At 46.9% G+C, this 21162-nt stretch overlaps 1 protein-coding gene and 1 long non-coding RNA gene across 12 annotated transcripts in view; one reads left to right on the top strand and one right to left on the bottom strand.

The window, feature by feature from the left end:
* Positions 1–6908: 6908 nt before the first annotated feature.
* LOC309516982 lies at positions 6909–14784 on the bottom strand. Of its 2 annotated transcripts, none has more exons than XR_014213100.1 (3): positions 14697–14784; positions 13680–13812; positions 6909–8392 (listed from the first exon to the last, which is right to left on the bottom strand). It is a non-coding gene; the product is annotated as an uncharacterized lncRNA (long non-coding RNA). The 2 variants fall into 2 exon arrangements; XR_014213101.1 differs by lacking the exon at positions 14697–14784 and adding an exon at positions 14285–14338.
* The window catches only part of PTPN5 (protein tyrosine phosphatase non-receptor type 5), a 71956-nt gene continuing 64633 nt past the window's right edge, over positions 13840–21162 (top strand). For 2 of the 10 annotated variants that reach the window (XR_014212651.1, XM_082194034.1), the window contains exon 1: positions 14596–14735. The gene's annotated coding sequence lies outside the window, so the exon portion shown is untranslated. Of the gene's footprint in view, positions 14323–14350; positions 14485–14580; positions 14798–14942; positions 15009–21162 lie in introns of those variants that run through there. The other 8 variants (XM_082194041.1, XM_082194038.1, XM_082194036.1 and 5 more) reach the window with 8 other exon arrangements.

The raw sequence follows: 21162 nt of genomic DNA, 5'->3' as shown, positions 1-21162 counted from the left end.
TTGAGTGGTACAGTTGAAGTTAACACACACATATGCAACTACCTTGCACAGAGTCCAATTTGGGGGTCCACCTAGCAGTGTCTACTTGAACTCACATTGGCTCTTGAACACTGGAGGCACCATGGAGTGAAGCTGCGCATGGATGGCCTCTACCACTGGGCCACAGGCCCTTCCCTGAAGCATGTTTTCATGGGAGACTAGTTCTGCATGAGGGAGGGGAATAGCCTTGGGGCTGATTCACAACTCCTTGAAGATGCACTGAAACGTGTGCTGAGCAAAAAACGTGACTTGTACAACTCTTGATTTCCCAATCAAGGCTGATGGTCTTCTCTGATAAGGCACAATGGTGCTCAGCGTGGCATGGTTTTTTCCCTTACTTGTTACGTCATTCTCCAACTGAGGTTATCTCTCACTGCTAAAACTATATCATCTGCACCACTTTTTTCTGTTCAGTGTTTGTATATGGGAAATTTGTTATTGTTGGTTTTTTTTAAAGAAGTAAATGGCAAATATCTTACCTAGAGAATAAAAGAAAGGCCACAGAATGATGCTAAAGAATTCGAGGAGCTTGAGGAACTGTAATAAGAAAATTGCCCAACCAGCTTCAGTGGGAACCTTTCTCAGGAGCATTTCTGAGACTACCAGGGCAATCCAAATTACCTGTTTCGTGCTGCCAAGGTTCTGTGAACTGGGAGAGCCACCACCACATCCACAGCCCAGTTGATCACAGTGGTAAGATCAGAAGGTAGGGTGTAGACCAGGCTTCCTCAACCTTGGCCCTCCAGATGTTTTGAGACTACAATTCCCATCATCCCTGACCACTGGTCCTGCTAGCTAGGGATCATGGGAGTTGTAGGCCAAACAACATCTGGAGGGCCGAGGTTGAGGAAGCCTGGTGTAGACAGATTGGTCCAATCTCAGTGCCAGGCTGCTGCTGGGATTGGGCCCAGAACAGGCCTGATGCTGGCTGGCACTGGCTGTGGAAATGACTCAGGATCCACTGGATTCTGGGCTGGCTGAGCCCCACTCCCACCCTCTGAATGCCCCATTTCAAGGCTTTCTGCTTGGCTCTACTAGTGGGAATACCGTCAGCAAGTAAACTCCTATCAGCTTCCTTCATCCATGTTTCCCAATGTCTTTAACCATTAGTCATGCTAGCTGGGGCTGTTGGGAGCCAGACAACATCCAGGTCTACAGGCTCACCAGCCTCATATTAGCTGTTCCTGATAAAATAATTCTGATCCTTGGTTGGGAAGACCGAAACTGTGACCAGAAATATGGCAATTTCTTTGTCATGTTTCATCATGTTTCATTGAGTATTCATTATACTGAAATGTATCCCCATGAACCCATTTAATATTCATGCAGAGTTTCTCTCTCTGCACTTAATTAAAACAGGGTATAATTCAGAATTGGTTGTGACTAATTGTAACAATGATGCCTTGTTCAATCATGTACCGTGAATATTAGAGAGAATCTAATGGCCTTTTTGTTTGCTTCTTAATAAACCTCAGAAAATGGGGAAATAGAAGGACTTCTGACTTTCTCTTGAAATAAAAATAGTTGGGAAACTTCTCTTTCCCCCCGTTAGTGTGAACATGAAGGGCAGTTTGGATATTGCTCTTGTGTTCATGAGGCCTCATGTCCAGATATCATTGTGTCTAAAAACTGGAATTTCATTAACAAAAGGTCATGCTATGTAAAGTTAAGCTGGTCAGAGCATCTGTATCGTGTTAGGTCACTCAAGATTCATGGGCCAAATGTAACTGGACAAAGTACAGCCCCATCTACTTACTGTCATTGCTACATCCCTGCAAAGATGCCTGGCAAGACTCAACAGGCCATTCTCAGGTTGGTGAAGGTCCAGGAGCCAGCTGAGAACCTGAAGCAACTCAGACATTGCTCCAGCAAATACTAAAAGAAAGTCACAGGTGGGCTAGGTGGTTTGTGCATATTAATTACACCAATCCTAGCCCAATTCAAAATGCTGCTTTTGACCTTTGTATAATTTGAAATGACTCAGTACTGCAATACCTCAATGAGGCTGGAAACATGAGCACAGACTTTTTCTGAGATGGCTCCCAGCTTGTGTGGTGTAGTGGTTAAGACCGGTAGACTCCTAATCTGGTGAACTGGGTTTGCGTCTCCGTTCCTCCACATGCAGCTGCTGGGTGACTTTGGGCTAGTCACACTTCTTTGAAGTCTCTCAGCCCCACTCACCTCACAGAGTGTTTGTTGTGGGGGAGGAAGGGAAAGGAGAATGTTAGCCGCTTTGAGACTCCTTAAAGGGAGTGAAAGGCGGGATATCAAATCCATACTACTACTACTACTACTACTACTACTTCTTCTTCTTCTTCTTCTTCTTCTTCTTCTGGAACGTTCTCCCAAGGGATGCTCATATATACCTTTAGCCACCACACAATTTTTCCCTTCTTCTCCCAGGCCTGTCTGCAATGATGGAGGTAGAGAACTGACCAGAAGGGGTGGCACCCACAGCACTCTCAAAATTTCAGTTGTTCCCATGGACCTAAAAAGGTTAGTGATCTCTGCTGTAAAGGAATTACTTTCACTTCCTTTCCAGAACAGTAGCAGCACTTATTTTAAACAATATCCTCTGTGTACTTAGTGTTGTTTGAGAGTAGCCCTTTGAAATTCAGTGGGGCTTACTTCTGAGTAGACCGCTGAGGTTCTAAACCTGCTCCAATCTCCACCTCTTGCCCTTTACAAAAATAAAAAAGGCATCCAAAAAGTAATCTTTAACACAAGCACACCTGTGTGATTAAGGAAGTCCAGTTCCCTGACAGCTACATGCCATGACTGCCCATTATAGGAATCACACCAAAGAAGATAGTGGGTGTTGCAAATGGAGATAACTGATCTTAGAGTTATGCAGCCTGTGTAATCAGAATATTTTTAATGCTTTCTTCAGCCCACACAGGACAACTAGATTGCTCCGCACTCCCACAGTGCATTGCACTACTGTATTCTGTATTGTTAAATCTGTGTCAACAGTTTGTATAACAGCCTTACTAACATAACCTAAGTTAAAAGTAGGAAATGAGTAATCATGCAATCAAGCGCAATTTCACTGTGTTATGCTTGCGTGTCCATTGTCTTGGTGATGTGTGTGACTATTTGGAACCAAAGAGGAATATATTATTTTAACAGTTAAACACGTTGGGGAAGGCCTGTACAGGACTGCTCTTCTGCACCGTGTGTTTCCTAGCTACTTAGACACAGAATCAGGGCCCAAGTCATCAGAGTTGGCCTGGAGGCTTCAGAACTCCTGGGGAGAGGCAACAATGTGTAGTCACAGCTGAACCACAAGCAAGAGGATTATGCAAATCCATGAAGGAGAGAGCTAATGTGGGCTGCTAGCCATGATTATACTCTACCTCTGCAGATGGAGGCAGTCAGTGGTGTAGAAAGTGGGGTGCGGTGGGTGCGGGCCGCCCTGGGTGTCATCCCTGAAGGGGGTGACAAAATGGCTATGGGCTATGTGATGCGGTGACTCGTGCACCGGCAGGTTCCACACTGCCCAAAACGGTAGCTTGGAGTTTGCATCCGTCTGCCACCTCTCCCTCAGTCACCCGACAGGTGGGGGGTGGGGTGGGGAAGCTCGATGCAGTATGCCCTGCCCAATGGGTGGCTTGCCTCGCCCCTGGGCGGAAGACACATGCCATGCCCCGGGTACCTGAGCTACGCCGCTGCATGTGGGGGGGGGGCAGGAAACCAGCTACAGATTGCAAACAACAGGAGCAAAGCATAGCAAACAGGTCTGCAACCAACTACCCCTCTAAGATGGAGGGACACAGGTGGCACTGTGGGTTAAACCACAGAGCCTAGGACTTGCTGATCAGAAGGTCTGTGGTTCAAATCCCCACGACAGGGTAAGCTCCCGTTGCTCGGTCCCTGCTCCTGTCAACCTAGCAGTTTGAAAGCACGTCAAAGTGCAAGTAGATAAATAGGTACCACTCCAGCGGGAAGGTAAACGGCGTTTCCGTGCACTGCTCTGGTTCACCAGAAGCGGTTTAGTCATGCTGGCCACATGACCCGGAAGCTGTACGCCGGCTCCCTCGGCCAATAAAGCGAGATGAGTGCCGCAACCCCAGAGTCGGTCACGACTGGACCTAATGGTCAGGGGTCCCTTTACCTTTACCTTACCCCTCTAAGAAGGCTTCAGCTGGGCAATTTGGAATTGGCAGCAAGCAGAGGGGTGCTGTGGGTGCCGTGCTCCCAGCCCCACCTCCTTCATTGGAGCCTGACTCTGCGGTAGAAGGAGCTGCGCTTCGGCTGCAGCGCTTGTGCCTGGTGCAGATCTGCAGGGCCCAGGTCAGGCCTGACCCAGGGAAGGAGAGCAGGTGAGTGGGTGGCAGTGCTGCTGCCCACCCTCCTTGGCTGCAAGGCACCTCCTGCCTGGCTGCAGCAGCTCCACTGCCAGGTCAGACAGGAGGAGCAGGAGGAGAGTCGACAGCAGCTTCCCCACCCCTCTCCTAAGCCTGAACTGTGACGCGCAGAGGGCACCCTCTGTGCCCCACCCCCTTGGAGGCATGCCCCACGTGCCCATCCCAGTCAGTGTGGGCATATGCACCAGTTACAGCAAATCAAAGGGTGGGGTGGGGAGTGCTCTTGTGCTCCAATAACTGCCAGGATGCAGTACAGTGGTACCTCGGGTTAAGTACTTAATTCGTTCCGGAGGTCCGTTCTTAACCTGAAACTGTTCTTAACCTGAAGCACCACTTTAGCTAATGGGGCCTCCTGCTGCTGCCGCACCGCCAGAGCACGATTTCTGTTCTCATCCTAAAGCAAAGTTCTTAACCGAGGTACTATTTCTGGGTTAGCGGAGTCTGTAACCTGAAGCATATGTAACCTGAAGCATATGTAACCTGAGGTACCATTGTAGTTGAATACTATCCTATAGGACCAGCCCATCCCTGAAGCAAGATGAGCTGACTGCCTCTGGTGGCAATCTCCACAGGGACAGCAGACCCCGATGTAGATACTTATTCCCCCCTTGTTCCTGATATAGGTCTTCACTCACCCCTTCTTCCCTGGCAACAGGGGTGCCAACTTGAATAAAATGTTGAGGGGAGCAGGTACTGTAAGCCCCACTTCGCAAAATCAGGACATGGCGCACACACCATTTGAATGGCAATTCCCATTAACTGTGGGGTTGGGCCCCTCAAATATAATTTTTTTGGGGGGGCCAAAGACCCCTAGGAGTTGGCTTCTGTGTCTGGCAGGGAGCAGGACCCTAATTTGTGGTTTGCCTCAAGTGCCAAAATGTATTGGTCTGGTCCTACTGTCCTGTGTAAACTCCCTTCTGACTCTTTACTTCCTGGTCATTTCACTGCCCATTCTTCCTCTCTCTTTTCTTTCACCCCTCAGACATTCCCTCCGTCCTTCCCTCCTTTCTCTGAGCCAAACTTCATTTTCTGGAGTCATCTGAAGTTTTGCTACTCTCAGTCTTCTGACTTCTCTTGCCTCGCTTCTGCCACCTTCTCTTCTCTCACAGGCTTGCTCTGCTCATTTGTAGGATCTAACTCATACACCCAATAACAACAAGTGAGGACAGCAGAAGTTTACGGTGAAATTGGACAATAGGCTTGCTCTGTTTTGCCACTGTCATGGAGAAAGTAACAACCACCCACCACCACCACAAATGGTGGCTTGCTATGTATACAGTTCAACGGAGAGCAAGATCCAGAAAGCTTTTGAGGATGCAAGCCATAAACCCCATGAGATACTGTGGTGGTAAGATGTCAGTATGAGGGACCTGATGCAGATCCAGAGAATTTATCAGTTGTAGAAATTTTTAACTTCACTTAAACCCGGCTTTTACTGACCTCGCATTAAGCACAGGGCAATTAAGACCTGTTGATTGTGACCGTATTTATTTCAGACGTTGTTTCCTTATGACTTCAGAAATGTATTTCGTTCATTTCCACATAGTCACATGTAGCTGCAGCTGTTGCCACTGAGACAGGTGTACTATACTCCTGACAGGAATTAATAACTGTTGGTATGCAGTATTACTGCTACTCGTTTTTGTTTGTTTTTAAAGAAAAGGTATGGCCACTTATAGGAAAGCTAATGCACTAACAGGAACAAGCAAGTGGGCTATTGTTTGACTTGGCATTTTCCACCTTCGCAGCCTTTGAAATTCCTTTGGCTCTCCTTTGTCGCTCTGTTTTGTGTACAGTGGATTACAATAATGCTTTTGCCTTTTTGACTGCTGTAGGACAAAAGATCTCATGGCTGATAATGAAGTCACAACAAAGGTCTGAAAATGCAGACACAATGATTAAAGGTGATCTTCAAAGGGCAAGTGTGTGTGTGTGTGTGTGTGTGTGTGTGTGTGTAGACTTTTCTTCACAATAGTGTGTGGCAAGTATTGCCATTAGCACTTCTGTGTGATCCATTTCCAACACACCAACAAATGCATATTTGTTTCTCATTTGCTGTGTATGCCCTCCCTGAATGAATACACAAAGCATAACATGATGTACATAGGTGTAGTGCAGAGAGATATATGCTTACTGATATCTCTGTTTAGCCTTAGCAAGGTGATTTTTACTGTCTCCCATTCCACTGCTTTGCTGTTTCAGCCAAGAGATAAATTCTCAGGCAGACAGTCTCAGTAATCTATTGATTTATCTTTGATCAGGCTTCTTCAGTCAATGGATCATTATACATACTGAAGCCACTACACCTCCCTTCTTGGGTATTTTCATGTTTTGTTTAGTTCCTTAAGTAAAACAAATCCTAATGCAGTCCAGTTCTACAAATGTCAACTCAGAAGCACACCCTATTCCGTTCCAGAGGGCTTACTCCCAGGTAGGTGACTATATGAGTGTGCTGTTACTAGTGGTGTGGCATACCCTGATTAAGAATCAAGAGCATTAAAGTCATACAAAAGCATAAGAGGAATATTTTTTTTTACACCCAACATTCCATAATGTATGACTTTCAAAGAATAACAGAATTTTTAAAAGCCTATTTCACAGAGCATTGCAAGGCAACTCACACATTTAATTCAGTCAGCCATGAGTAATTTCTTTTGTACGAATGAACTATAACCACTGGGATTCTCTTTCTTTTAAAGTATATTTTTTGTACTTCTAAAACAATGCTTCCCTAAACTTTGGGGATAAAACCCTCTCTATTTTCTCTAATATTTGATACAAATGAAGATTCTGGTAACCATGGCATTTTAATGACATCACAGTAACCATGACAACAAAAGTGGAAAAGTGTCATCGGAGCCCCTCTCTCCAGCTCTGTCGTATAATATTTAATAGACCATTTCCAACATGTAGAATTGCATCGTCTTTCACTTTATGAATAACATCAAAAATGTCATTTGTGCCTTTAAAAGTCAAGTTGTTTTGTGGCCCCGTTGCAGGAACATCACAGTGGAAGAGTCAGGACAGTGTTATCACATGGAAGGAATTGCCCTTGCATTCAGAAGTTTATACATGTCGCGAGAACGGAACTGCAAGTGCAATCCAAATGAGGAAATGCCAAAAGAATCACATTAAAATACAGTGAAGTAGATTATAGACATGGGAAGCCAAGAACCAAGCTGGGGAGCAATTAGGTTGTTTTTTTTAAAGTTACTAATAAGAATTTCTTAATACTTTAGAAGGTGGCTACAAACACAAGAACCCCTAATGATATATGTGCAGATATGACACTATTTTGGGGATCGGAAAAGATATCACAGCAAAGAGATTAACTGTAAGAAAAATAACTAGCACAGAAAATGTTATTCACATGAAACTAGTGATTAGACTTGCATAGAAACCTGCTGGATGTGCTGCTTGGATATGTGAAACTTTCATGAGCAAACTATTTGTCCCATTCTTTGCATCTGTGCAAAGCTGCCATATGTAGTGAGTCACTGAACTGCAGATTGCAGCATCTAGTAACCAAGTGGAATACCCTCAGACCCTCGACCGACTCCACCTACTCAGGCTAGCTATTCCACTTGAGCCTTGCTCAGACAACAGTCTTCCTGGGCTGTGGTGTTTCCCTGTATCCTTTACTTCATTCTCAGGCCAAATGTCTGTCTGGCTTTTTGGTCCTGCCTCCTAGTTTGCTTCTTGGTATTGACTTGCTCTCCACTTTTGACTTTTGGCCTTGTCCCACAACTCCAGGCTCCTGATAGGTATAAGATCACAGTTTCATTCACACCAAAAGTCATGTCTATGACATAACAAAACTGATACCCTTGCTGGTTTTTCACACCTGGATCGTCTCGCTGGGATGATATGGCATTAGTTTCCATTTCTTTGTTGAGTAGTGTTACCTGTGAATAGGCTTGTGGAGCTGTTTATTTATGGAATGTTCCTTTGAGAAAACATCAGGCAGATAGGTTGTTACAAATCACCTATGTTGATTGATTGAAAAATGCATTGTGCAATTAATGCTGCATCCCATTCAGGTAGAAGAGTGAAAATTCAGAAATAATTAACTGAGAGTAATGAAACCCACTTCCTTTTTCATGTGCAAGTCAGCTTTCATCTGCCATGTTGAGCTATGACTCAGTGTGTGCCAATACCTAATAACAATGTGTGTCCCACTGGGAAAATCACTAGGATTGGGCTCACCAGAATTCTCTGTCACAAAGTCACTTTCTGACTCAGAACAAGGGCTACAACAGCACTGGCAGTAATATGTTCTGTAGATGAGTCATGCTGACACATTAATATGAACATAAAAACTTTGAAACATGAAGGCAGGTAGCTGAAGAACTAGCCAAGTGACTCTCAAATGTCCCCCTCTCATTTGCTAAAAGCCACCCACACATAAACTGTATATATTAAGCTTTTACTATCACCTCAAGCCTTATGCAGTAGCAATGCAGCACTATTTGTTGTAAATGCCATCCCCGTACCCTAAACAATCATAGAAGGGCTGGAAGGGATCTCAGAGGTCATCTAGTCCAACCCCCTGCAATGCAGGAATCTCAACTAAAGCATACATGATAGATGGCCATCCAACCTCTTCGTAAAAACCTCCAAGGAAGGAGAATCAACCAACTTCCGAGGGAGTCCATTCCAATGTCAAATAGCTCTTACTGACAGAATTAATAAGAAGGATACACTGCAACGTATTGTTGCAAGTCCTACTAGTAGTCTACAACAGTAGGACAACTTATCAGGACCAACAAAAATGCCACAAGTCTAATGTTAAGCAAAGTACACGAACAAAAATGGAGCGGGGGGGGGGGGGAGGAATCTGAGCAGAACAGAAAACTTTGAAAACCTAGTTTCCAACAATCTCAAGATGGTGCACAGGAGGGCAATGCGGAGTTGATTAACTTAGATCATACCAGATGCAAAACATATTTCAAGTTATAGCAAAGGCTACTGGGACAAACAATGGCTTTTCCCTTATGTAGCAGCTCGAGTCCTTAAAGGACCTGAAATCATATATTACTTTGGTTTCATAATACATTTAATAGCTCAGGAATAATAAAACAAACTTTCTTCACTAAATCGGAAATAAATCTGTCATTGGGTTTAACAAGGTACTTGTTGATGAAAGGTAACAATATAGCTCTGAAAAGATCCCAGAGTGATTATAAACCTCTGGTGAGAACATCAAGTTGATGAAAACCAAGGCGTAGAAACGGACTTCAATAAAAACTGTAGTCAGTTTATGCGTATGGACTCATTATAACTACAGTGATCCAGCATACTATAGAAATGAATGAAAAGGCTGTATGGCATATTGCATTATCCTTTTCGGAGGTGAATCCATGTGCTACATGCTAAATCTGTAATGTTAGCATTTGGAAAAATATGTGCTTGATATTTTAATCCCCCAGTTTCTCCACGTAGATGAAGGCAGCATTTATGCCTCCTCCACCCACACTAACAACCCTGTGATAGTGAGGCTGAGAGAGAATGGCTGGTCTAAGGACACTGAATAAGTTTCACAGATGAACAGAAATTTGAACCCCCGTCTAACTGCAACAGCTTAAACAAAATTTTTTAAAGGTCCTTCCAGTAGCACCTTAGAGACCAACTAAGTTTGTTATTGGTATGAGCTTTCGTGTGCATGCACACTTCTTCAGATACAGTGGTACCTCAGGTTACATACGCTTCAGGTTACAGACTCCGCTAACCCAGAAATAGTGCTTCAGGTTAAGAACTTTGCTTCAGGATGAGAACAGAAATCATGCTCCGGCGGCAGCAGCAGGAGGCCCCATTAGCTAAAGTTGTGCTTCAGGTTGAGAACAGTTTCAGGTTAAGAACGGACCTCCGGAACGAATTAAGTACTTAACCCAAGGTACCACTGTACACTGAAACAGAAGTCACCAGACCCTTATATATAGTGAGAGGCTGGGGAGGGGTATTACTCAGAAGAGTGGTGGGAATGGGTGATTGGCTGATAGGTGTGGTAAACCTATCACAACAGCTTAGCCTCTACCTCACACTGGCTCTTAATGTATAGAGTTCCCTTCAATTGGCTGAGGCTCTTTGCCGCAAGAATGGAAACCTATGGACCCCAGATATTGTTGACCTCCATCACTCAGCTACTATGGATAATAGTCAGGGATAATGATACTCCTACAGGGCACAGGTTTCCCTTCATTACTCTACCTCGTGCTCCTCTCCTAGAAACTATAGGGGCATTTAGTCAAAGTGCAGCAAAGTGCAGGTTAGACAGCCAAATGCCAGGACCATGGAGAGCTCCATACCAGATACAGAGACTACTACCAGGTATTAAGGAGTTTGTTGCATTAGCACTGCTTGGGTTAGTGTGGTGGCGACTGAAGCTTCAGATAGTTCTGCAGGGAGACATGTGTGTGAAACCCTGCTTTCATGGAGGGAGCCTGCATGGTAGCTATAGGGGCTGTATTTGAATAAGTACGTGGCAGGGTGGAAGATGATGGCCCTCTGAAGATGCAGATAGTTGAGGGGAAGAGCCTGAATCCAAGGTAGGAAGCAAAGTGACCTTTTCACTGTCTGCTAGGGTGGCTCCTCCAATGAGGCCTCTAGTGGCATGACTGCTTAGGGGACTGCCTCCTGGCAAACTTCAGGAACCCAGTTGCCTTTATCCTCGGAGTCATGATACTCTTGCATACCCATTTACCCTTCAGACAGAGAACCAGCAAAGCCAAAGTGCTTGAGCCGAGCCAACCTCCAGGAAAACCCTCAAGGGGGAGACAACCCCAAAACAGACCCATCAGACCTTAATGATATGGAATATTGAGATATTTAACCAGGTATGGATGGCACTGAGTGGCTTGAAAGGGATCACTAAGAGGAACAAAGACAAAGACCTATATGCCATGTTCAGACTAAAAAACTGTGTTAAAATGTTCCCATGATCAGAAGACAAAACTGCCCATTGACATCAACAGACACTTTCAAGGCTCTAATGGGGAAATTGGGTGGGGCCCAAAATGAAAAAACAACACCTCCCCCCCAAGCAGCCCAATGAGGACATAGCATGTGCCATGGACATGGAACGCTGACTAACTGGAGGAGGAAAGGGGAAGGAATGGAGTAGCTGGATGCCAAATTTAAAAAGCTCATTGTACTGACATCAAGGCATGGGAAACGACATACATAAAAGCAGCTCTACAAGATTGGTACCAAGGTCCTCTAGCTCAGCATCCAGTTTTAAACAGGGGAAGCCAGATTCCTTCCAAGAAGGCCACAAGTAGAGCATGAAAGTAACAGCCTTCCCCCATTGTTCATTTTCTAAATCTGGCATTTGGACGTACACTGCATCTGAATATGGAGCTTCTGTTCAGCTGTCACGGGTGACAGCTGGCATGTTGAACTGGAAGCTAAGGAGAACAGAGCAGGGGACTCTGCATGGGCTACAGTTCTCAGTGGTAGTCCGATGTTATTTGTAAATAGTGCTAGTCAGAAGGAGTTTTCTCTAAATCACGGAGAAATGGCCTCAAAAATGCATCTTTCTTCTTTTGTTCTAGTAAGTAGAAACATATATTTTGTGGCTTTTGTGACAGGATCCTCAAAGTTATTGAAACTTATTAGTTATATATTGCTGTGGAGTGGGGGAGATGTGACATTTTATGAAATCATATCTTGGCTTAACACATCTGGAAGGAACCTCATGCTCCTCTGTTTACCTTAAAATTTACATGTGATAAAAGAGGACAGCAAAGATTTACAAGGAAGGAGACAGCCATCAATTATCAGAATGTCCCCTGCCTGAGTTACTATAATGGAGGCTCTCTTCTTGTCCCTGCAAGCCAAAACAGAACTTCCCTTCTGAGGGACAGGCTACCATAGCAGAAGCTGGGGTACTTTGTAAGAAATATCTCATAGATTTGACATTTTCTAAGGGCCTCTTCTCCCCCACCCCATCTTTTTTGGTCAAACAGGTTTTGCAAGTTTCAACCAGTCCTGGGGAAAAGATGAAATCAGTGTGTTACTGCAGATCAAAGAATCTTAGAGCTGGAAGGGACCCAAGAGTCTTCTAGTCCAACCCCCCAGAATGCAGGAATCTCAGCTAAGCACCCGTGACAGGATGTAAGGATGTTTTGGTGCTGACTAAATGGTACCTACGTTCTTCTCCATAGTACTGTACACAGAAACTTGTCTTACTGAAAGGCTACAGTGCAATCCTATATATGTTTATTCAGAAACAACCCCAGTTCAAAGGGACGTATTCCCAGATGTGAATGCCTCCTTGAGTCAGTACTGGTTACTCTACACTGACTGGTGGTGTCTCTCCAGGGTCTCATGGAGAGGTGCTTTTATGCACATGAGCCCATCTGCATGCAAAGCATATACTGTATTTCATGTCATATATATATTCCGCAGAACCATTTCAAATGCTTTTGTAAAACAAAACAGCAACCTCAAGCATATGAAAATATGTCCACTTGTCCACATATCTGCACACATAGCACTTGTAAAGACACCGCACCTCCCTAGCAATGCCTTCTGCACATTTCCCAGCTAGCCATTCATGTGCATGTGCTGCCTTGCTCACCAAGTCATACTTATGGCATGCTGCTGGAAGTGTCCCTCTTTTGGGCGACATGGCAAAAGTGGGACACTGCATATGGTGATGCCTCTACAGGTCTGGCCGGCAGTGGGCTGCCAGGGAACTGCAATGTGCAGATGTGTCAAGCCCAGCATACGTAACTGTGTGAATAGGACCTGCAGCTGACCTCTTATGTGGGTTGGGTCTACACTATATTTGTCTTTAATGAAAAATATGATATACTGCTGTCGCTGCCTGAAAGAGGAAGAGGTCCACATGTGGTTGTCCTCTGATGATCTATCTGGTCGGTCTCTTTCCTCTGTGTCCATCTCTCTTCCCCCTGCTCCCTGGCCCTCACTTGCTTCTGGGCATTTCTGCCACTTGAGCATTTCATTCATGTTTTCCCTCTCCCTCCCCCCTTCCCCATCTCTCTCTCTTTCAGAGAAATATGTATGTCTGTGTGCGAGTGTGTGCGTGGGCGGCCTTTGAAAGGCTTTCTGTCAGTCAAGCCACTGAGCTGAAAAGAGACGAGAGGTATGGGGGAGAGCGGTTTTAATGGGGGATGTGGGCGGCTGTTGTTGCTACCGCAGCCAGCCAGCCATGCAGCCCTTCCCTGTGGGGGGAGCATCTGCATAAAGCATGGGGACGGAGGCTTTCCGCCACTCAAAATGACCCTCCCCAAACACATGAAGTCTCTTCACCTGCCACAGTGCCTGAAGCAACACAAAGGAGGAGGCGAGGGCCATGACTGCAGACTGCCTTTGACATCTGCTGGGCTCAGTTTCCCTGTAAGCCACGCATTTCTGTTACACCTTGAGGAAGGCAGGTTGCATCCTGAAAAACAGGGGATGGGGGATGGTTTAGAGAGCTTTATTAGCCAGGGGTTTTGTCTTACAGCTGGAAGGACCCAACATTGTGGAAAGCAGATGGGGGCCCTTCACAGCTGTAAGGTTTTCGCTTCCTAAATATAGGGGCCAGCAATAGCAGAATTTGGGAGCGTATTGTGGGGAGGTGGAGCAGGAAACTTCTGTATACTATGTAGAGAACCGAGCTTTCCATCGTTATTGGACTGGCGCTCTGCAGTGTGTGGCGGGAATCTGTGTAGCAAGAAATAGGTGGGGGTTTAATAAAAGGGGAGGGGGCTTTCCACAAATGAACTGAGGGTTTGAGCAGGCCAGCCCAGGGCTTAGCCTCCAAACCTATCTTCAAGTGTCACAACTCAAGCCTGGTCTGCACGAAGAAGAGAGCGCTCCAGTGCATGTGCAGAGAGCCTCCCCCCGCACCGCCGAAAAAACACCGCGAACACCTCCATCCGGGAGACGGAGGCCGGCTTCCTCTGTTGAGGTGAGTCAGGTTTGAAGCTCTGCAGAGAGTGTAGGGGCGTCGGGACGGCGCGCGAAGCGTTTCTGGGAGGCTTTTGCCTCACCGGCGGGGAAGAGAGAGAGAGGGAGAGAGAGAGAGAGAGAGGGAGTTGCATTGGCGTGGCCTTCCGCTTGGCGCCGTGAGGTACCGTTTTTTGGTTTTTTGTTTCAGTGGGGGGCGGGAGACGGCTTTGAATTGTGCCGTGGGGTGGAGCTCTGCAGCGTTGGAGTTGGGGTGGGTGGGTTTGCAGACCAGACTGCCTGAGCAACGAAGAGGAGGGGGCCTTTGCAGTGGGTCGAAGGAGAGGGAGAGAGCGCGCACCCACCACACGCACGCACACGCGCGCGCGCAAACACCTCTCTCCCGGCCTTGCCTCTGGTGGTCTCTTCCGCAGCGTGAGTCTCCCGCCTCTCTTCGCTTCCTTTCCATATACCTGAGGCGCGGCGGGATTGAGCAGGTGGGGGCGTGGGGGGGGGCAGGGAGAACGCGAGTGTGGGTGCTGCTGTTGCCGTGGGAGGGGGGAAGGAAAGGCGGCTGGGAGAGCGCGCACAGCCCGCCAGAGCGGTGGGCGGGAAGCCCCTGGAAGGGAAGCGGGGGAGGGGAAGGCGCCAAGGCAGAGAGTCCAAGGCGCCTGCTTTGCGCGCGCCGGCTGCGGCTCCTGAGGCGAGGTGAGGGCTCTTTCCTCGCGCGGGGTTCTTGCGGGTGTTTTTCGCGTGCAGCTGTTGCTCCAGCTCTGCTTTTCGCTTCCGGAGTGGTCCCCCGCCGCCTCCTACCCGCTGGTCAGCGTCGGCGTCCGGGAGAGGAGGTGGCGAGCGGGCGCCCAGCCGCGCGGATGCCGAAGTGGGTGCGCGGTGGCGCGCTCGGCGTGGGCTGAGGAGGGCGATGGATGAACAGTCGCCCCTCCAGGCACACCGGCACTGCCTGGAAACGAAATAGACGCAGGCAGCCCGGCACCAAGCGGTCAATATTAGCGGGTTTGGTTTTTTAAATTATTATTTAGGGTCTGTTTACGTCGCTCCTTAGTGCGCGCGCTCACACACACGAGCAAAGCCCACAGTGGCGTCCTGTTGTCCTTCGTGCGTGTGGTTCATACTAAAAAGGAGTAATGCATATGTGTGTGTGTGAAAGATTCCTCCTGTGTTGGTTGGGCAACGTAGGGAGCGCGCTCCAGCTTAGGAAGCGAGGTGCTGTTTGTGTGTTTCAGTTCTAGTCGCTGCACTGAGTAGCTAAAACAGTGTTTCCCAACCACTGTTCCGCGGCACACTAGTGTGCCGCGAGATGTTGCCTGGTGTGCCGCGGGAAAAATTAAAAAATTCGAAAGATTATTTTTTTTTAAAGTCAAATTTTCGATTGGGGCGCCGTCACTAGATGACCCCTGGGGTTCCCTCCCTCCCGCTCTGCGCCTCCCTCCTCCTCCTCCTCCTCCTCCTCCGGGGAGGCCCTTCCTGGCTCTCGGCCAAGGCTTGGCGGCTGCCACTCACTCACTCGCTCGCCCACCCGTCCCTCCATCCCTGCACCCGGCCTCTCCCCCTCCGTCCCCGGCGCGGGGGCTGCCGGGATCCATAGTCCCCTCGCCCTTGGGCTCCGCGCCCGCGCGGGGTACGCAAACTACGTTTCCCAGCGGGGCCTGGCGGGCCGGGCGTTTTGTTTGAAGCGCTCTTCTCCCAGCCATGGAATGAGCACAGCGGCGGCGGCCGGGCGGGCAGGGGCTCTTCCGCGCAGACCCCGCGCAGCCTGCCTGCACCCCCGCGGAGATCGGGCGGCAGGATGGAGCCCGGGGATCCCCGCGGAGGCGGAGCGGCAAAGGCGGAGGCTGCCCCCCAGGTAGGGCTGCGTCGGGGGTTTTTTATTTTTGCAATGCTGCATCCGCGCCGGAGGGGACGCATTGGACCGCGGGGAGACCCCTTGGCGGGCGTGCAAGGCAATGCATGTGTGCAGGCGTTGCATGGAGTGCAGTGCAATGCAATGGCAACGCGGCGCCCTGCATGCATGCATGCAACTTCCACCGGCGCTCCGGACTTGGCAGGTGAGGGGGATCCCCAGTGGGCGGCAGAGAGAGCCGGGAGGGCGAAGGGGAGCCGGGGGGGAGCAGCGCTGCTCCCCAAGCCGAGCCCGGGGGGAAACTTTGGCGTCGTTGCGCCGGGTGTTGGAAGCGGAGGCTGGCGGGGGCCCCTCACCTGCAAAACCTGGTCGCCTCTCATATATTTCGTGCATTGCATTCATTGCCCGCTTTCTCCTCCAAGGAGCTCCCGGGGGCGCACGTGGTTCTCCCCGTGTTATCCTCGCAACAACAGCCCTGTGAGGTGGGTCAGGCGAGTGGCCCAAGGGGGCACCCAGGGATTGTCCTGGCCAGGTGGGGTGATTTGAACCCTGCTCTCTGCCCGGTCTTCGTCCTCATTTAGCCCCCACATGTGCATGACTGAGGTTTTCCCCCCTCGTCTTGGCTATGGTGTGAGTCTGTGCTGTTAATTAATGGGGTTCTGCCTTTGGAGAAGATGAGCCAGCCCTCAAGGAGGTGATTATGTAATTTGCTAGCAATTCATGTCCCTCCCGGCGTGACGCTGCGCGCTGACGTCACGGGGCTGTAATGGTGGTGTGCCTCAAGATTTTTTTCATGAAACAAGTGTGCCTTTGCCCAAAAAAGGTTGGGAAACACTGAGCTAAAACCTGATCTCCCAATTCCGGGCTGCAGTAGAATATTAACAACGGCCAACCAGGCTTCTCCCCCTTTCCCCTTCAATGTTCTCCTGGGATAACACTTGACTAAAGCCGACCTGATGAGACAACCCGGAGTCGCAATGGTAGCCCATCACTTTCTGACCAGGCTAGATGCTGAGAAAACCCTACTGGGTCGGTAGCGCGCAGGTAGTGGAAAGCCCACTGATTCTGAGTGCTGTTTGCTTGCGACCTTTGTGCGGCAGCCCAGCCACATCGCGGGAAAGGCCGGATGGCTGGAGGGGGGCGGGAGGAGGCAGCTGCGGCTGGTGCAAAGTGAATAGGTGCTAAGTGAAGATGGGACTTTTTTTTGTTTGTTAGCCAACAGGCAAAATTATTACAGTGTTTCTGATTAAATCGCCTAAGTTTCACATTAGAGGAAAACCAGCAACGTGATCTTATTTCCCCAACTTTTCATTTTAATCTATCTAATTAAAACGTTCCAAAGTTAGGCACACATTTATTTATGGCTGAAGAAGACCTGGGTTTTTGGAATACGTATTAGACATTAAAAGCCTGCCAGCTGGTTTTTTTCTTGAGGGGTTGATAACTTGCTGCTTTGGATTTTTAATTTTTAAATCTGTTTTGTTATGTTTCTGCTATTCCCGTAAAGCTTTTTTTTATTGTATAAGAAGAGGTGTGTGTGTGTGTGTGTGTGTGTGTGTGTGCGCGTGTTAGAGTCAAATCCAGATACAGGCGTCTCATAGGTCTCTGAGGGATGCATGCAGAACTCCAGTAGAATTTCACCTTGTTAATTAAAAGTCAGCACTTTTTTTAAAAAAAAATGCTGCTTGTTGCTTGTCTTTGGCATCTCATGATCTAGAGAAGCGCAACTCCAGTAGAAGCAATGGGGACAAAAAGCAACCTTTTTGTAATGTCCTTTGTACGTGTTAAAGGAAAGGTGTTGTCAAAAAAGGAGAGCTTCTCCCTTGTCTGGTACCTGTTGTGAGAGATCAAGGCTTGCAGTTGGTCTAAGAGGTTTTCTATTAGACCACTAAAACAAATAACTTGCAAGTGAGAGCCTGTTTGAACCCAGATGCTTTGGAAAGGGTTACTTGCCTGCATGTCTGAAGACAGGGGTCCTATCCAAGTGAACAGTGTATATTATATATATATATATATATATATATATATATATATATATATATATATGGCAAAGGGCTGCAATTCTGGGCCCACCTCAAACTGGTTGCAAGAAATATGCATCTGTGAATATGGTGGAAATGGAAGGCGAGTGAGACCTTAATTAACCTTAATTAGTTTGACTATGCTTTTCCATTATTGTCTACTTTTGTGTATTATCTGCCTGTCTGTTATGTGGTTCCAGTATTCCAGACAATCCTTGAAGGCAGTCCCCACATCTTGCGAGATCTTGTTCGATGGGGGTGGGGAGAAGGCAGAGGAAAGGGAAAGCATCTGCTGAAATATGTGCAGTGCTAGGTTTATTGGTTGATTATGGGTCTTTTTTAAAATGTGGAATTGTTTTTGGTAATTAAGATGTTTAAGCCTCATCCATTATGTTTTTGTAATAGGAGCTGCAATATGGACATAGTTCTTGATGGAACAGGGAAGTCTGGTAGCCTTTTGTTTTATACAGCAATCACATATGTTCTTGTGACAGACTAAAAATTTGGTCGTTAAAAAACCCCTACTTTAATCAGAACCATATTTACTCTGATGGCAATCCTATATTCATCTGTTATGGTTATGTTTTCAGAGCCATGTAGGCTTTTATGAGACAATTTATGAGACTGTATAATGAGCAAATATTCTTTTTTAAAAAAAAAAATCCTTGAAGTGAGACTATTTCCTGGCTTTACGTTTTGCCATACCATAGTATACTTCTCAAGCTCAGTCTAAGCATTAATGTTAATCTGTGGAAGTTGCTTGAAATATAGCCATACCTTGGAGCTTGAACGCCTTGCAAGTCAAATGTTTTGGCTCCGAACGCCGCTAACCCAGAAGTGAGTGTTCTAGTTTGTGAACGTTCTTTGGAACCTGAACGTCTGATGCGGCTTTCGATTGGCTGCAGGAGCTTCCTGCAGCCAATCAGAAGCCATGCCTTGGTTTCTGAACATCTTGGAAGTCGAATGGATTCCATTTGACTTCCGAGGTACCACTGCACTTCCTTTGTGGTGATGTATTCCCGCCTCCACCATACTGTGTTGCACTCCCACATTCCAGGTGATTTTTCTACCTAGTCCAGGTAACTTCTGTGGCAGTAGGAACATAAGAAGAGCAGGTCAACATCACTTCTTGTCCAGCATCCCACTCTGAGTGGCTGCTCCCCCCAAGTAGGGATCTAAGCACAACACCACTCTCCCCACTTGTGATTCCCAGCAATGGTCATTCAGAGGCATATACAGTACTGCCTCCAACAATAGTGGTAGAACGTAGCCATCATGTCAACTGGGATAGGTCATTCGGTAGAGGATCAGACTCTTAATCTCAGGGTTGTGGGTTCAAGCCCCACATTGGGCAAATGTTTCCTGCATTGCAGGGGTTTGGACTAGATGACCCTTGAGGTCACTTCCAGTTCTACAGTTCCATGATTCTATATAGCTAGTAGTCACTGTTAGCATTTTTTTTGCCATAAATTTGTCTAATTTTCTTTTAAGGCCACCCAGTGTGGCTTGTTCTGGCAGTGGCTACAAAAATAATGTGGGTGGCAGCACTACATGTTGGTGTAATAACAGGTGTAAAGCGCCACTTGAAAACATAGCCTTACACTGAGTTCTGCTTAGATCAGTATTGATACTCTTGTTGATAGTAATAGTCGAAAATCTCAAGCATTTCCCAGTCCTTGCTACTTAAAAATCCTTTTGAAGATTCCAGGGATTATATGGGCCTTTGGTCTGATCCAACAGGACTTTTCTGAGCATGATAATTGTATCCCAGCAATGATATTGGCCACCCCCTGTTTGTGGGAAACTACACTGTATCTGCTCCTGAGGAATATGGAACTGCAGTGACTCCACTACAGCAATAGTCTCCCAGATTGGGAATGGCTGAGCTAAGTACAGTTATCATTGCATAGTACACCATGTCATTTCTTTACTTTCTCACTGCTTAGACTGCCAATGGTAGAAACTTGCTGCCTTGGACTAGTCAACCTGCTTGCTTGCCTTTCAACCCTTCCACTGCAATTTATTTTCCTCTTTCATCTTGCGCTTACCGGTGGATGTACCCAATCCTGACACAATGCTGGCCTTGAATGCCCAAGTGTTCTATACTGCAAATAAGTACAGATTCTCTGGTGAGTCTGGCTTAGATGGCAGATTCATGTTTCTGGTGTCCACTTCTAAAAAACAATCAGATATGCACCTAAAGCCATTAGAAAAATCCTTATGTCCATAAAGCTGCTGAGACCAGAAGCTCTAGGATTCCATGCAGAGGAAGGAGGAGACACCAAATCTAGATTTTTCACTAAGAAGCTCAAAGGTCTGATAATAGGTTTGCATAAAATTTCATAAAAGCACCTGATGTGAAGAACTCATAGTCTACTCTATAAAGAGACTTGGAGAACTTGGACTAACATTTTAGTAAGTAACTTTGTGCCTTACTGTTATTTGTCATTAATGGTCACCCTTCATTCCATGATGGGGTCCCATGATGAAGTATAAATGACAAAAACTAAAGAACACTATCAATGTTAAATTAAATAAGATTAAAAACACAGCTTCCAGCCATTAAAACAGTTCAGCAGCGAGCCATAAAAATAACCATGCCTTTGCTTACACTCCTTCCAATGCCCATGAAAAGATACTGTGAACAGTGACACAGAGATCAAAGCATTGTACTGCATTAGCAGATGCACCCCCACACCTGGCCACTACCACATAAACCCATTATGCAGAAGCAGGAAGTGTATTTTTAAGAAACTGGTATGGTGGTTATCTTCACTTTTCCAAGTTGGGATCAAGTAGTAGTGGTTCCATGTGCTGCCTTGTGGTATTTTCACTATTACTTCCCAAATCTGAACCCTGCCTGTGTGCAATTCCAGAAGAGTATTTCACCTTCTGCATGTTAGTGGTTGATAATTTGGCAGCCACAGTAAGGTGTAGCACAATTCCCCACCACCACCATTTAGTAAGTGGGCTCTCTCTG

The sequence above is a fragment of the Podarcis vaucheri genome, assembly GCF_965113315.1.
Source record: "Podarcis vaucheri genome assembly, chromosome: 1".
Classification (NCBI taxonomy): Eukaryota; Metazoa; Chordata; class Lepidosauria; order Squamata; family Lacertidae; genus Podarcis; species Podarcis vaucheri.
Note: the sequence above shows the minus strand (reverse complement) of the source record. Positions and strands in the feature narration are given on the sequence as shown.